The sequence below is a fragment of the Microcebus murinus genome, chromosome 3 (genome assembly GCF_040939455.1).
Source record: "Microcebus murinus isolate Inina chromosome 3, M.murinus_Inina_mat1.0, whole genome shotgun sequence".
NCBI lineage: Eukaryota > Metazoa > Chordata > Mammalia > Primates > Cheirogaleidae > Microcebus > Microcebus murinus.
In genome coordinates this window covers 49,248,423-49,265,971 of record NC_134106.1, presented here as the reverse complement: position 1 = coordinate 49,265,971, position 17,549 = coordinate 49,248,423, and the positions used below count along the sequence as shown (strand labels likewise).

At 40.9% G+C, this 17,549-nt stretch overlaps 1 long non-coding RNA gene across 1 annotated transcript in view; it reads left to right on the top strand.

Moving 5' to 3' along the window:
• LOC142869962 (uncharacterized) overlaps positions 1–17,082 on the top strand; it is a 94,357-nt gene extending 77,275 nt beyond the window's left edge. Inside the window, exons 3-4 of the long non-coding RNA XR_012918490.1 lie at positions 14,016–14,147; positions 16,971–17,082. This is a non-coding gene — a long non-coding RNA (uncharacterized LOC142869962). The remainder of the gene's footprint in view (positions 1–14,015; positions 14,148–16,970) is intronic.
• The last annotated feature ends 467 nt before the right edge of the window (positions 17,083–17,549 follow it).

The window sequence follows — 17,549 nt, the reverse complement described above, 5'->3', positions numbered from 1 at the left end:
TGTAGTCTTTTCTCAATAAGGCAGTGGGACATTGGTGCTTTCAAGTGAGCTTAGAGACATTGAATATGACATTCCTGTCATTAAAAATAGTTAGCTGTTCTTGGCTACATTCACAAAGAAGTCCCCTAATGCTTCCTTTAATTGGCAGGATTCACACGTGGTATCTATTTTGCAAATGTGCTCTGTACTGAGGGCTGGAGCTGTGTATGTGTCTGCGTATGTTCTCTGTAGGTGACACTCCACCCTGATCACACAATTGGTGCATTGTGCTAGGACATACTGTATGCAGACAATGCCTCGCTTACCACTCCCCCCCCCTTCTTTTTTTAAACCCTGAAATATGGTTGATATGGTCCATTGCAAAATGAACCTATATTGGAAATGGCAAAATTGTAATATAAAATATACCGGGGTCAGTGGGGTGTGCTGTTTTTTGCATATATTTTTTCTCCCCTGACCCATGCCATTCCCCTGCATACAGGGAAAAAAGCTTCATCTCACACAGAAATGTGATGTCCTTTACTGCCAGAGGCTGTTGCTGTTTTAAATGAGGAAAAAGCACAATGCATGAAGAAGGAAAATTAAAGCATATTCATTTTGGAAATTAGATATGGTGTCAGGAGACTCTCAGAAAATAGCCCCGTTTGAATGAAGCCCCACACTACAAGACAGTTCACTGAACTTTTGACCACTATTTATGCTATGGAAGCTTTTGAAATAGGGACGGGAGCAAAACATTTTATAGCTGCTTAATAGCTGAGTTCATTTTTCTTTCTTCCTTTTTTTCCACCAGGCATTTGTCTATCCCTTCAGTGTATATAAGATATGCAAACACCATGTAGTTTATTGGCAGGCCTTTGTGTTAATGTTTCCAGGTTGGTTCCAAAACACACAGCTACTGCATGAGAGAATCCCCCGGCCAACCCAGCGACCTTTGCTACCCTCCACCGCAGTCTGCCGTCTGCCTGTGGCTAGTCTGAAATGGCTAGCCTCAGCCAGGGTCTCACAGGCCTTGGGAGTGACAGTGACCTCTTTAGGGGTCATTCTGCAAATACAAAGAGAATACCTTTCACAGTTCCCAGGGACCTTTTATGCAAAATTGGACAGGGATGGGGGAGATGATGGAAAAGGCACTTCGCCTAATTTCTCCCTTTCTGTTATTTGGAAGAACAGTTCTCAATTTGTGATCATCCCTGTTCTGCTTCATTGCTTCCCTCCTGCAGAGCACATCATACCAGTCAGGTTAAGTGGGATTCAAGGGCCCTCCAGGAAGGACAGCTCAGAGTTTTGATTCAGCACTGACTAAGGAAGTGCCTGGGAAGATGAGGTAGCAGAAGAGTTAATCACGAGTGGACGGTGGGGTCTATCAAAGGTAGAAAGAGAAATCCAATGTGTATTGGTATTAATGAAAGACATGCTGTAACTTTTACACAGATAGGAAGCATTGAGCTAAATATTACAAATTACAGGTTGTGAGTCTATGTCAGCTTTATTATTGTCATTACTATTAATGCAATGATAGAAAACCTAAGGGGTCACTGTGTTTGTTTAATTTATTTTCTGGGAGAGCTTATCATTTCATTTCCAAGTGAGGACCTTTTATGTGGCCTCTTGGTGACTTGCCCACATTGGCACAAACAGGGCCCCCCGCCTCTCTCCGGATCTGGGAGCTCCTTGGTGTTCTCTCTTTCTGATCATCACGGGGCCTGATTCTCACAGCTGTGCCCCTCACTCCACTCCTCAGCCTCACTCTAGGTAGGAGGTGAGCCGACATGGAGGTTTTGACAGTGGCTTGAGAAGGGGTGAGGATGGGGAAGCTGAGAAAAGGCTTAACAATAGAATCTCCCTGTGCCGCTAAATGCCTGTGTGTCGGAAATGACCTTCTGTGAGTGTCCTTGGTTTGGGAAATAGGGACAATATGTCCCTGCACATGACTGTGAGCCCTTTACAGACTCATATTAAAAAAAGAAAACAAACTTCAACATGGGGACATGTTGCTATTTTCTTCTGCCTTGTGCTCTGTGGTTTTAACTTAGGGGAGGGGGAGAGAAAAAGAGAGAGACAGACCATCCCTCTCCTCCCCCACTCTCAGTATTATTCATTAGGAGAGGATTTTTCCCCCTCCTTTGGACTGGAAACTTCTCTCCTCTCAGTAGCCAGTAACAACCCTTCTGTTCATCCTTATGTCAAACCTTCACAACTGCACTAATGTGATCTCTGGCAATTGGAGAGGAGCTGAGCGAGTGTTGTAAGGGCCACTCTGAACTCAGAAGGTGGCTTTGGGTCTTCTCAGGGCAAGAGCTCCTTCTGACGGAGCACTTTCTGCCCGGGCTGGGAGGTTGAGGTCTGTGTGCTGACCTAGACTGCGGGTGGAGAGGAATCCGAGAAGTGCTTTAATCAAAATCTTGGCCTGCAGAGCTGCTCTCCCAGGGGCTCCTTGGCACCACGGGCAGCCATGTTGCCTTTGCCCTGCTCTGTGAGGGGAGTGCCCGGGAGCCCTAGGGGCTGCCCTGAGCTGCAGGCCCACCCACCCGCACCCCTCCCGCCTATAGCCTGACGGATGGGCGAGGGGGGCGCTCAGGAGTGAGGTCATGCTGGCCCTGTTCGCTGTTGGCAGAAAATGGGCGCCAGAGATCCTGACTTCAGGTAAGTGCTTTACAGTGTCAAGATGGAGGTGAGGAGAAGTAAGGGACAGGCCTGGAACGTTCGCAAGCCCTCCCAGCTGCTTCCCCTTCCCCTCCCCACCTCTGAGGACTTGCTGAGGTGGGCCCATGGACTTGAATGCCCCGCATTTGTTTATCACTTCTGCCTTGGCAGCGGATTATCCCTACAGTTGTCACGCCATTTGTGACAGTCCGCGGTTCCCCTGCTAGTGTGGTGGCTGACGGGGGCTGGGCATTTTAAATGAAGAAAAGAGGAGTCAATGATTGAATCCAACAATATTAGCCATGATGATTTTTTTTTTTTCTCTTTTGAAAGCCCTTGGAAGAGAATGAGGAGACAGGCCTGGGCAGGATTTCTGCTTTGCTTAATTATAAATGGACGTATTAGAGCAGTATTAATGATTGTATTAGTTTAGGAATTTCAAATATGACTCAAGTCTGAATATTATGATTATCAGGCTTTACATGCAAATCTGTCTCAAAAGAACAATCCCACCACGTAAGACAACTTCATTGCATAGGATGATCAAGGTGTTCTCTGGGTTACAAGGAGCTTTGTTGGTAGCTCCAGAGTATTTCTGGTATTCTTCTGGTAGTCAATGAAGACCTGAAAAATATTTACAGTATGGCCATCTCTATAAAACTGGGTTTTGGATTAAGGTTTGGTGATGTAGTACATTAATGAGAGGCAACCGACGGAATAAAGAGAGGGGCAATCTTGGGTTCAAATCCCAAGTCTGCCACTTGGCTGACTTGAAGGTCTTGGGCAGGTCAGGCTGTCCTGGTCTCAGTTATGCCATAAGTAAAATGGTCTAATAGCCTCTGCACACAGCATGGTTATAAGGATTGAGAGTAGTATTAATACTTGGATAATACTCACTACAAAGTTAGATGTATTATTATAATTGGAGTAAGAGGTCTTAGAGGTGAAAAAGCCCTTTAAAATCCATCAGTTTAGCCTTCTCCTGTCTCAGAGAAGAAGAAACCACATGTAAGGAAGGGCAAGCAACTTGGTAAGCAACATGCAAGCTGGTGTCAGAGTGTGGTGTGGGCTGCATTCTCCTGCTGCCCAGACTAGAGGACTGACCGCTTCCTTGCCACTCCTCAGGTCAAGCCTTGCATGTTGTCCAAGACGAGTGCAAAATAAGAGTTTTTTCTGACGTGCTTTGTTTTTTTTCTCCTTTTCCTATTGTGTTTTTCTTATAAATCCTTTCAGGTCTTGGACCCTGCGTGTTACTTTCTTTGCTGATGCCACTGTCCTTATTGGTTTAGCGCCTTCAATTCCCTTCAGCTGGAATACTTTATTGCTTTATTATCCACTGATGCTTGCCTGCCTCGGCCTTGTGTTCCCCACAGAGGGTGGTATGCTCGAGTGAAGGAACCATGCAACACATTTTCATCGAACTTTGTAGTTCCCGGCTTTTTGCTTACACTGACCACTAAAATGTTTTCTTTGTTTTTTTTTTTTTCCTTTATTTTCATTTTCTTCTTTTTAATAAGGGGTAGATACAAGTTTGTGAACATTTTAGTTTGCCAAGACCTTTAAAAAGGCCCTTTTCATCTATTAACATCATTTTATGTATAAAAAGATCTTTGAAAGCCAAGAAAAATCATAATATTGGACTTAAGGAGAGTTCTAGTCAAGAAAGAAATATCAGCAAAAGGGCATGGGCATTGTCCACATGGACCATTTAAAATTGCAACGGACCAGCAGGGGCCCATAAACGAATAAATAGGAGCCATTAGTCTAAGGGACAGGGTTTGGGCTGCAATGTGAAATTGGACAACCTTCATACATCAGGAGCCAAAAATGGGGACAACAATGTTGAACTGATTTCATAGGGCTGCTATGAAGTTCAAATAAAATAACATGAAAAAATGCTTTGACTGTTCTAAGGTTCTATTCAAACATAATAGATTATGATTACATATGCTGATACACACACACACACACATATATGTAATTAGGTATTCTATAAATGCTTACTGATCTGATAACCATAACGTACATACATATGTCTATATATGTGTGTGTACGTGTGTGTGTGTGTGTGTGAGAGAGAGAGAGCATACAAGATCTCTATAAAACAATCATATTTCAGTACTAGGGGAAAGAATGGAACTGACAATATCCCTGGCTTCTACTCATAGTCTAGCGAGCAACACATCCCAGTACAATTTAAAATTATAATATAACAAAGAATTTTGGGAATACAGAGGAAGAAATTGTTGTGCATCTTTTCCTGACAGAGTTCACACAAATACTGCCACCATCTGCTCTGACCCCATCCCCAAATTATTTAGCCATAATGTTGGACATACATTCACAAAGAACTTTTGATTGGCTGATTGTCTAAAATATGTGAAGTAGCTCCCTAGGATGGGGTTTTGTTGGCAAGGCAGTGATGCTACAAAGCAGGTAATATGGAGCTATATAGAATTACTTATAAAAACATAAGCAAAAAGAAGCCTGCCTTTCATTCATTGTTACTGTATTCCTGATTCCTGAGCAAACATGGAGCCGTGCTCTTCCCTGGCCCATGTATGGCTGAATCTACAGTGACCAGGGAGCACATAGGTGTTTTATGCCATTGCAGTCAGGCACATACCAAGCTGAGCAAGTACTGCAGATGAAAAAACTAAGGTTCATAGAAGCTAATAAACTTGCCTGCTATTACATGATGAATACATGTTAGAGATGAAAATTTAAAACACATCTATCTGACTCCCAAACTCATGGTCTTTGCAACAAATACACAATCATATATATGAGAGTTAGATGTCTTAATGAGTGGGACAATTAAGGATAATGTGGAAATAAGGAACTCCTGCCTTCTCTTTTCTCCCCCAAATAACTTTCATCTCTCACTTACCTGGCTCTCTAATTCTACTCACAATGGAATTACATTTTCCAAGGCCCAAAGACAGATACTAATTTGGGGCCAGCTAGTTCAGATGTTGCATGGAGCCCAGCTGGCCAATGCTGTCTCAGATCCCGGACAAATAGGGTTATCCAGTTATTTCTGAGAGTAATTGCTGTGTTTCATTCTAGTCCATTTCTACTCTTTGGCCCATTGTTTACCTCAGAGAGGAGCAAAGAATGAATTCAAGTTACAGCCTGACATTACAATGAGATTGCCAATAGAAATCAATGACTTGTCCCATGACAAGCGAGGGTTTATGAGGCAGCCTAACGATGTCCTCATATCTTTGCCTACCTCATTGTACTGCCATTCAAGCGGATTATACAATTTTCCTGTTATAACGGGGTGTAGTCAGGGTAAGAGAGAGTCTAATTGAGTTTAATAAAGCTAGAAGTGGTAGTTCAGAAGCCTTATATAAGAAAGAACATTATAAACAGGATGTTTTAATAAGAGTAGATCGGGTTGTCTGTTAAGGTTGATAGTTATGTGCACCCTTCCTGACCCCAGAAAGGGAATATAGACTGAGCAGATAAGGTCAGAGGGTTCATCTTTTCAGCAATAAGAGCCCAAATTTTGGTGGAATTAGAAAGGGTTATGCTCAGTATAGTGAAGTATCATTTCATCCAATTTCAACTTATGAGAACTTCTGTTTATTTGGTAAAGTGCCTGAAAAATGCACTTGATTCCAGAGAAAGCAGCAAAACAAAAATAGGGACTAAGAAATCACAAAAGACACACACAGTTCTGATCTTGCGCTGTTCAACATGGTAGCCACCAGCCACATGTGGCTATGGAGCTCTTGAGATGTGGCCAATGTGAAATCAGACATGCCTTAATTACAAAATACATAATGACATTCAAAGACTTGGTACGAAGAAACTAATGTAAATTATCTCATTAGTAGTTTTTTGTATTGCTTACATTTTGAAATGATATTTTGGATGCATTGGGTTAAATGAAATATTAAAATAATTTCACCTTTTTCTTTTTACTTTTTAAAATGTAGCTACTATGTAAAATTGCAAATATGGCTTGCATTATATTTTTAGTGGACAGCAGTGATCTAACAATGTAAAACATAGCTGATATCATCCAGGAGTCAAATTTTAATAATTTGGCCTCATTTAAATCAGAATGCCAATATGCATTCTGCTCACATGGGATATGGATTTGCATCCTCCATTGTGATATGCACCTACACACACATCCATATTCATGCATGTGTGAAGAAACCTATCACCTTTGGAATGAGGGGAATCAACCCAATAAATCCAAAATTGTTGTTTTCTCACCCTATGATCAGTCTCTGAAAGCAGAAAAGCTAGAGCCCACATAGAAATAATGCTTTTCTGTATCTTTTTGTTTTAATAAACCCCCCCCCAAAAGCATGGTTTGAAATAAGCTACTGGAACAATTTATTCTTTTCTCTCCATGGATTAGAGAGGTGGTACTTGGAGCAGCTTGTTAAAGAGAAGAGCTTGGCCCTTGCCCCTGCTCTGTGTTTAATGATCCTCTCTTCATGTGCCACCTCTCTAATCTGCAGAGAGATAGGTACAAATTGTATCTATAATGTTATATTACTTAACAGTATAATGTATGATAAATCATAGAATTGCATCCCTACCTTGTAATTGGTGAGATGTGTTGCATGAGAGATCCCCTAATTCAATAGTGAGTGGTGGCTCTTATGTCTAACTGCCTCCCTGGATCAAACCAATTCAAACTGCAAGTGATGAGGGGAGAGTTAAAGCTTTTTTAATTATAAAAAAGCGAAAATATGACTTAGAATGGCTTTATAGGCCCCTGCATTCAAATGGCTGCTTAATAAACCTTCCCTTGAATAGAGCCTCTTTTTTCCTTTTTTCTGTAGGCAGCAGAGATGGACTATCTGTGGGAAGTGGATACTAACAGGACATGCATTAGGTGAATTCACACTCTTGTATATGGTAATCATTACTTTTGATATGTCACCCTTAGCCATGTGTGTTTATTGTCTTTGGAAATTATTGCCTTCCTACTCTTACTCCTACACATATGTCTTAACACTTTTCGTTTTTGTTTTAAATTCATTCCTTTTACCTCTATTGCCTACTCCAATTCTTCAGACTTCTTTCTGACTTCTTTCATTATATTTTATTTTCTCTTCTTATTTCCTTAAACTTCTGGGTTTATTTTACTTTTTAGCACTGCCTATTTTGGTAGCTTCTTCCCCTAGCTCCTAACCTTCTTCACTTTTCAAGTATCACTGGCAAAACAGAGAGCATCAGAACACTTATCACTGCAGAGAGAAGGAATGCAGGAGACTGCACCTACATTCCCCAAAATGCAACGGGGCTTCAGTAGCAAGCCACGTGGGTGCAGAAATGAGTGGGGATGGTGACATCTAGATCATGATTGTAAATAGGGACATGTGATTTTGGCTACCTAAAAACTTCCAACCAACACTGAAGATAGTTTGAACATTGACTGTTCAGAAATTAGTTATAAAGACAGCTTAAATAAAATTTGACTGGCGAGCTTAATTAAGTCTCTTACAATTGTTATGACTCACACAAATTAACACTGTTCCAACTGGATGGGGTCATATATACAGCTAATCTTTTAGGAAAAGCTGAGGAAACCTGGGTGAAATAAATAGTAGTAGATTCATTGATGCCTTAAAGGAAATCTGGTCTTGGGCTTGAGTTTCCCAGAACCTCAGTCCTGCCCTCTTTCTGTTCCCTCCCAGAGTCTGTCGCAGAAAGCTCCTTTTTAGGATCTGCAGTCTATGATGTGTTGTTTGGAGCTGAAAAATATCCAATAAGAGTTGTCAAGTATTTGCTGTTTGCAACATTCCATTCATTGTTAAGCAAATGAATGAGATTCAATGACCTGGTTTTCATTTTTAAATGTTTGGATGCATTTTTTTAAGAAAGATAAAACAGATTGTGTGGTCTTATCTTAATTTGATCGTTTCTCAACTCTGACTGTCTGAAAAGAATAGAAGGGAAGCTTGTTGACATGAGTCATTGATTCTGTCCAAACAGACATAGGAATATCACCAAAATTGCAGCCCAGCATAGCCTGCTTAAAACAAGCAGTGGGTTTCAAGGTGCGGTTGCCTCATGGTTTTCGATTACATCTGCATTGCAATTTCTGTGTGCTACTGTTTCACATCTTAATAAAGAGAAACAATTCATATGGTAAATAATCTATAATACAATTTCCAGAGAGTACTTTGCCATTTCTCAACTGCCAGATATATTTTATTTTTACTCTGCACGTAACCAAGAAAAACAAGGTTGCAAAATGATGCCAACTTCTGCTTTTCAGTTAGTGGATGTCAATAGCCCTTGATTTTGTTGCTGTTGTCACTAATTTCTGCAAGTTAAAAAAAAAGTGTCATGAAAACAAATTGCCTTTAAACATTCTATTGGTACTCACACGGTATTCTTGTGAGAGGACTTTCAATATATTCGCCGTAGTTTTTGAAATCACTTTTAATCACTAATATTCAGGCCCTTAGAAAAGCTGTTCAGACTATTTATTATTTCCTCTGAGTCTTCTTTTTTCTTTCTTGTGTTTTCATGCTGACATTTTTACTATAAAGTCGCATTTTCATCTAGGACAATGGCATCTTGTTTTTAAAGCAAACAAACACAAGACAATTTGTTTTGAAAATATGTGGGTTGATGACAAAGTCATAAGAATTTCAGAGAAATGTCAGCGTTAGTGTCGAAAGAGCCAGTTCTCGTGTGTTGCTTATATGATAATGGAATTTGGTGCCTTATATACTGACAACCTCCACACAGTGCAGAAGTTCCTTTGTTTTTGCTGGGCATTGTCTTCCTCTTTTCACTATAAGCCCACTTGATGGTTTCGAAAGATCAATTCTACTTTGCAGTGAATGTGTCTCTTAACCTTTTCCCTAGAAACTGAAACAGTATACAAGTGAGTTGTACAAAAGGGGGAACTCTAAGACAAACGGCAAGGAAGCAAAGGGTTATATTGTAATTCACCTAGAAAAGAGCATTTTCACTAATCAGTACCCATATCATACATTTGTAAAAATGACTGCCTGACAGGTGAAAAATCTATTTTTTTGACAGCATACACTTAGTCTTAAATCAATCCAACACAATAGTTCCTTTTTTTTTCTTTACACAAACTCTCTTTCACCTCTTGATAAACTGTACCCCTGTGAGCCGTAGAATGTTTCAGATTCCTATCCTTTTCAGTGTTGCAGCAATATTTTGAGGGCAATGTAAAGCAGACTCATTTGGCAGAATGTTTTTATATGCATATCAGTGCAAAGCTGGGGTTTAATAATTTTTGGATTAAAGGCTCAGTCCAAAACTTTGTAATGTACTATGAAATACTTGCAGTGTGAATTGGACCCTTGACCTGCTGCCTCCTCTCTGAGGCATTCTATTTTAACCTGGTACATAGAGCACAATGACGATAAATCTTAAAGCAGATTATGTAATTTCCCCATAGTGGTGAGTCTACTGGAGTTTCAAATAACCCAGCATAGGTGTTCAAAGTCTTTATATAGCTAGATATTCCAGACTGTATTATCTCTGTATATATATATATAAAAGTTTTGGGCAGGGCAGCATCATGCACTTGAACCCCCTTGGAAGAGTGTAAATGGATGCTCAACTAAGCTGGGTGCATGCTAATTATTTTGCCATTCTTGAATCCTTAAAAAAATAAAAGAAAGAGAAAAAAAGATGGCCCATTTGCATGCTAAAAATATGAGAAGATTGTTTGAAACAGAAGTTTGAGACATCACGACACTCTCAGGTCTCAGGATGCCATTGGGGATTTGATTTACTTTTCTCTTTTGCTGGGAGATATTCTTTGGCCCAGGAAATTTTGGTGAGAAAAATCTCTGAGGCTCACCTGAGATAGGATGAGCTCACCTGAGACAGCGTTTTAAACATCAATACCCCAGGGCAGCCAGAAAAGTGTGTGCAAGGCCCAGAGCTGGGACATGCAATGGCAGTGCCTTGAATTCAACATGTTAGCAGAAGACAAAGTTTTCCTGGTGTCCTCTCAGTGCCAACACCTTTGTGAAGTAAAGGTGAGATCTACATAATGAGACAAAAGCAGGGGCCAGGTCAGGGAGAAGAGGAGTTGTTTAATCCAGGAGACCAACAAACTTCAGAGATTTGGTTGCAAACCACGTTTCCCTGGGAATAAGCATCTAATTAGCATGGAAAATCTAAATGTGCCTATGACTTTTTGTCTCCTTTCTACAGATGATAAGTCCTCTCATTAAACACATTTTAAAAAGTAGAAATTATGGGCTTGAGTAGAATAGTATATGGGCCACTCATTCCTCTATTCCTATGAAGCAAAGAGCTGTGGACGATATTGTCATTCCAAGGAGAGAGAACTCCGTAATATCGTGCTGACAGCACATTAAGAAAAATAAACAAGGCAAGTATAGCTTAGGAGACCACGCCTTAAGAAACTCCAACCACTGTTTCTCAGATTAAACCTCCAGGTCTTTTTTGGTGGCCAGTCCACTGGGGGAAGGGCTGTGTATGGAGTGCGGGGGGAGGTTGTGCAACCCAAGCAAAGAAGAACTGTGCCTGTTTGTGTGTGTCTGTTGGTTGTGGAGGCGCGTTCGTATGTGCATGTGATGTGAGTGAGAGTGTGTGCACGTGCATTTGTGTAAGGGGTCTGTGTACAGATAGGTAAGTATGTATGTTTAATAGGTGTGCAGGTAGTGTGTGTGTGCATGTCTGTTTTTAAAAATATTATATTATCCATATTTTAATAAAATAACAAACACCTTTTTCTTCCCTTTGCCTCTCCTACAGTCTTTGACCATCTGCTCTTAGTTATTATACTTGGTCACCATGAAAAACAAGAAAAAGAAAATAAAAGAGCTTATTCCTTCTTAATGCTGATAAAATGAAAATACAAATATTCCCTTCATGTCTTTCGATGGGGGCATCACAAGGTGGAGGAACCTGCTCCTGAACACTGAGTTGGGGGAAACGGGAATGTTGGTTGAGTGGATGTGAATTAATACAATGTTTAAATGATGTGCCCAACTCCCCTTCCTGTATTACCTTCTTTATTTACCTTTTCCTGGCTTCAAGGTCTTACCATCTCAGCAATTATTTCTCCATAAAAACTCTTCTTCCTGCTCTTACTTTCCTCTTAGAGCTTTCTAACATGATCTGCATTTCTTTTCTCTCATTCTGTACATCTCTAATTTACAAATAATGTACTAAAAATTCAATATCCCCAAGCCCTAGACTCCAGGCTTGGAGTTATAGACACCTGCAGCCAGACACACCTTGAGCATGCCTTGATTCCATCCCCTATTTACAGGGGAGCGTATTTGGAGCATGTTCCTAGGGGGCAGCTGGCTGCGGGCCTAGGTACACAAGCAACACTGCGGTTGACAAGGACATTGCACTGTACACTGGGGCAATCTATGTCATGGCAGTGACGGGAACCGGCACAAAGGCATTTCCTTCAGGACACTAAATTTGGCAACTCACATTTGTGAAAGAGCTTTGCGAGCTGTAAAGTGGCAAATGCATAAAGGGTAAACTGTTTGTCTCTTCTCCTTTTTCTTTTATAACTAATAATGTGCTAGGTAAAAGTTGTGCCGTGACTTTTGAGACTTAAAACTCTAGTGAAAACTGAAAGCCTGGGTGCATATTCCAAAGAAGCTTTCTATTGTGTCTTCGATTTCTTTAGTGGTTAGTTTTCAGAAAGCTACTTTGAGCATTCAGCGCTTTAGGCAAGCAGGAGTCATTATTTATACAGTTACAGAGAAAGAACACTGGGCTGGTGGAGGAGGGTGAGTCTGAGGCCCAGATTCCATTCTGGCTTTGAGATTCTGCCATATTTATCCACTTGGTGACCAAAGTGACTGTTAGTCGCTTACCCTGTATAAAATAGAACTCATCGTTTTCTTTCATCCAAATGTGATTCCCATCTGTTGTCTATCACAGTGAACGGAACCACCAAGTTTCCAGTAGCCCCAACCAGAAGTGTGGGAGGCGTACTTCCCTCCCATTCTTCCTACTTCCTCCAGCTCCCCCCCAATTCCCTCTTATCATCGGGGGCAGTCAATCTCACTTCGAAATATCTCTTCCACTGTCCTTACCATAGTGTCCTCATCCTTATGTCTCACTTCGGTTTAGTTACTGGTTTCCCTCTCCCCAGCCTGCCCCTGACTCCTTCCAAGGCTGATCTCATGAATTATAAATTTGATTAGCTCACGCTCCTGTGTAATACCCTCAATAACTTCAGAGAGCCCTAAGAAGCAAGTCCAAGTTGCTGCCTCAATTCTCTGTCTGTTCATGACATGGCTTCTACCGGCATCTCCCAGCTCAAACTTCAAGGCCCACGTGCCACTCGTCAGGATCTGATTTTGTTTCTTGAACACAGCACCTTGCCTTTCACCTCCAAGCTTTCCTATATGCAACATCCTTGGCTTAACACCTGATGCTAAACGCTCCTTTCCCAATCTATTATATTTATATGCTTAAATCCATTCTCCCTTTCAAGTCCCAACATAAACGTCTCTTTGGAAGCCTTCCTTACTGCTCTCCTCTCAGGCCACTAACATCTCTGTACTTCTCCTATCAGAGCACTTATTACAAATCATCAAAAAGTGTGTGTTCCCCACTATATCATGAGCTACGCAAGATTAGGGACCAAGTATATATAATTTCTGTCTTCAGGGCTTGCTCAAGTGCCTCATATATAGAATGTGCTCAAATAAATATATGTTGAATAAATGAATGCATAAATGTCAGTGACTAATTATCTGACTTTGAACAAGTCACTTATCTTATTTGAGCCTCTATTTTCTTTATGATTAACATGAGAACATTGAATTAAAATGGCCTGAAAGGGGATTCCAATTTTAAAGTTATATAAATGTATAATTATATGTTTATTGACATCAAGCAATGTGACAGTTTTAAAAATAGCTATAAGCTGGTGATACCTTGATTTGAGCTGATATATTGGAAAGTTTGTAATTCTTGCTTGCACCTAGGTTATATTATATACTCTTTCTAGATGCCTTTCTAATGAAGACAAGACATGACCACCATTAATGCCAGAGATTAAGAAGAGTTTATACCCTTACACTTTTTGGTTTTGTGGGCTTTGTGGATATGTGTGGGGGAGACAAACAAGAAATGTGTTCTTCTTGAAGAATTTGGATCCAGTCATAAAAGAGCAAATGGCTTAGAAGAAAATGCATTTTCATTTTTTCTTAGGGTTAATGAAACAGTTGCTTGAATATAACAGGATAATAGGCTAAAGAAGGGAGCTAGTCAATATTTCTCTCAACTCAGTGGAACCTTTGTAAGTTGAATCATTAATATTTATATAGTGGCTAAGTCTTAGGTATTTGATTTCATTCCTAAGTGAGAGAATGTAATGTGTTTTGGTGGGTCTACAGCTTGCCCATGTGAGGAAGCAGTTGAGCTAAGGCAGTGCTGATGGCAAAGAGAAGCAACAAGTATTTGAGTATAAAATATGCAGAGAAGAAATTTTTGAATTTCTTGTTCTTCATTTTTGGATGATCTCAAAGGTGAGAAATGCACATAATCTACTGTTAGAGGGAGCCAGTTTTGGGGGAGCCATAATGCAAATCAACAGACATAGATGCCATGTTTTCTCCCCAGAGAAGCTGAGAAAAGGTCAAAGCTTTATACTGGGAGAGTGATCCAATTAAATACAAATTTGAAGCCAGCACTCTATGTGCCCAAAAAACAAAGCTAGCTATGCATTCTTATCAGGGTCTCTTTGAAGACCCCCTCAAGCTTGACCTTGCAGTCATTGCCTTTGCTGCCCCTGATTCAGAAACATGACCAACTTTCCAAGATTTTTGTCCTTGACTTTTCATTTTTTACCCTTTTCTGTTTTGTTTTGTGCTTATGTTTTAGCACATCTACTCTGTGGTATTGTGGTATTGGAATTAAAAGCTCCACATCAAGGATGACTTTTGAAATTTATTGCCTTTTTGGATAAGACTTCCTGCCAATCTGCAGTTGCTAGTCAATGACATTATACTGGTTTGAAGAGCTGGATACTTTTAGGTGGGGGAAGGAAATCAGGAGAGAAAACTGATTGTGATCTGACACTGAAATTCAGACAAGAGATTGGTGGTAGTGTTTGAGCAGACAGTGTGCCAACATGGCTCTACACTAGGTAGAAGTGCCAGCTTACAGCTTACAGGAGACAACTCAAAGAACAAAACAAAACTAGGCCTACCTCTGCTTATTCAAATACCACCCACAACTTTCTGTGAGAAGAACATATGCAGAGCATATTTGAAAACATTATAAGGCATGCATAAAGTACAATATTAGTCAATTTTATATGCTCAGTTGCATGAAATCTGTGTGTTTAAAAAATATAATAATTTGCATTTCATGGCTTTTGATAACCTCAGGAGTGCACTTGAAATTCAGCACATGCCCACAGCACCTCCCAGCTCACCCCATTTTTAACTGAAGACCAATGGTTTCTATTAAGGGATCAGGCAGGGCCTCTGACAAGCCAGTCAATAACTATGTGAGGTTACTTCATTAATGCTATAATGGCTGATAGAGTGAGAGGCAAAAAACAGGTTCCTGACAGCAGCAAATGAAAATGATAGAGATTCCTGAAGCAATGCGCCTTTCCTTTGTCATTGTCTTTTGCTTCGCTTATTCAAAATGTGGCATTTATGTATTCAGTCTTGATGAATGTTGCAGGCTTTAAGTACTTTTTCCATCTCTAATGCAGTGCCGATTGCACATTGTTCTCTCTTTCTCTCTCTCTCTCCCCCTCTCCCTCTCTTTTTTTCCTATAACCTCTGCTGTCAAGGCATTGCAGGCTGAAGGGTTGCAGGCACTGGCTAAATAGCTTTTGTGCTGTAAACGGTGCAGGTGATGGGACAATGCATCATAAGTGCTGGCTGGGTCATAGAGCAGCCTGGGTGGTGGGAGCCGGGCACTGCAGCTACAGTGGGGCGGGTCCCCCGGCCCTGCCAAACTCTTCCCTTTATTTGGAAGCCAGGTAGAAACCTCCCAGGAAAGTGTTCATGTCTCTGTAGAGTTCAGACAGGGATGCCATTAGGAGAGGAAAGCTCACTGTCGGGTGAATCCTCACTGTAGGGGAATCAGGAAGGCAAGTCACGTGAAAGGGGCATTCCAGGTAGCCACAGTCAGAACCATGCACAGGTCTGGCAAGAGTGTGCCGATGTGAGTGTTTGGCTTCTAACAGCTGAATAAAGTTCTTTCTCGTTTCTAAGTGTCTTTCTGGGCACAGTCTGCATTCTGGTCCTTGAGGGGACCCTGCACTTCGTTTGAATGAATAAGAAGGAATACAGACTGGCAGGGCTCTGGCATTAATGAGAGGGAGCCTTAGTGGAGCCAGAGTGAGGGGTGCAGGTATTTCTCTGAATTGCTGCCGATGCCTTCTTTGACAGGGGTCTCAGTCAGGCAAAGGACAGACACACAAGGGAGCCGGAGTTGGGAGCTCCTTGATGTCTGTTCCCTTGTGTTTCTGCTAGCAACGGGACAGACTGTCGGCAGCCCCGCACCGTTGGTAGAGAGAGAATAGTGACCCTTTTTGAAGGGGTGTGTAATAAATTAACTGATACATACATATATTTTAATCTCAAAAGCCTTCACCACTGAATTGATCTACTTTTGAAGTGCTTGGTTTAAGCTGGCAGAACATCACGACCACATCAGCATGGTCACAGATAAGTCAGGCAAGAATAAAAATGCGATGACCCCAAATTCCTATGGCTTTCTCCTACACAACTTGGGTGGCGGGACATAGCCTCAAATTGCCACCATGTGTTTTAAGAAACTGACTCAAATCCTTTGTGAAGGGGCCTGTACCCAAACATAAACAAACAAAAACCACCCACCCCATAATTAGGTGCATAATTATAGGCTAGATGTACAGGTGACTTGCCTGGCCAGAACACCTTAGCAGAAACAACTGACCTTTATTTATTATGTGATTCCATCACAGAACCTGGTAATGCTTTTCCATCTTTATTTACTGCAGAGGGCCAGAGCATGATTAGTTGTCTGGTTGAAGACTGAGCTGGCCTAAGCTACATAGTGTTAGAGTCTGGGCAGCCTCAGTTACTTTGGTAATTAGAAAATTCTATTTTCATTGTGCATTATTTTATTTGTCCTCACCAGTTACTTATATGGTAGGCATTATTCTTTCTAGTTTGTAAATGTTATGAAGCTAACTTGTGTCTCCTTCCCACCAAAAAGTTAAAGTCCTAACCTTCAGTACCTCAGAATATGTCTATATTTGGAAATAGAGTCTTTAAAAGGGTAATTAAATTAAAATGTGGACATTAGGGTGGGCCCTAATCCAATATGACTAGTGTCTTTATAAGAAAGAAATTAGGATACAGACAGACAGAAGAAGACCATGTGAAAATGCAGCCAGCAGACGGCCATCTACAAGCCAAGAAGAGAGGCTTCAGAAGAAACTAACCCTGCCAACACCTAATCTCAGAATTCTAGCCTCCAGAATCTGTGAAAAAATAAATTTCTGCTGGTTAAGTTACTTAGTCTGTGATACTTTTTTTTATGGTAGCCTTAGCAGACCACTGTGAGAGGCTCCGCAAGTTGGCCAAAGTGACAGAGTATATTCCTTGGTCCAGTTCCCCATATCTGTTCCCAGTGGTCAGCAGGTCAATGAAATGAGTGTATTCTCTGCACCCATATTTAGATACTGTCAAATTGCTTACCAACATAGGCATAATAGCTTCTCCTCCCAACAGTAAAGTATGAATATTCCCATTTTCCATAATCTTACCGACTCTTAGAATTGCTGGGATTTACAGTGTTTTCCTAGTTTAATAGGAGTGAATGGTCTCGTGGTTGTTTGGACCATTCTCTTAACAACCACAATCACAATGGCTAGCATTTATTTAGCACATATCAAATGTCAAGTTTGGCACTATTTATTT